The sequence below is a fragment of the Podarcis erhardii genome (genome assembly GCF_964252035.2).
Source record: "Podarcis erhardii genome assembly, chromosome: 13".
NCBI lineage: Eukaryota > Metazoa > Chordata > Lepidosauria > Squamata > Lacertidae > Podarcis > Podarcis erhardii.
Window position 1 is genome coordinate 14,845,643 of NC_138502.1, and position 328 is coordinate 14,845,970.

The window sequence follows — 328 nt, forward strand, 5'->3', positions numbered from 1 at the left end:
TATTTACATTTCTGCTTTACGTCTAACTGCATATTAGCTTAAATGTCCTTAACCCCGAGGACTGAGTTAAATTCTAATATAATAATGATAATAATAATAAATAATAATAATAAAGGTTGCTTAAATTGGCTTCGATGGAACTCAGATCCCCAGCCCCGCCCTGTCGCGTTTAAGCCCCGCCCATTCTTTATTGCCGCCTCTCCCCACTTGGAAGCCCCGCCCACCCACCGGACCGCCCATTATAAGCCGGGCCCCGCCCCCGGCCCCGCCCCCTCCCGGCTGATTCCAATCGCGCCCTGGCGTTCCATCGGCCCGAGCGGGCGCGAGA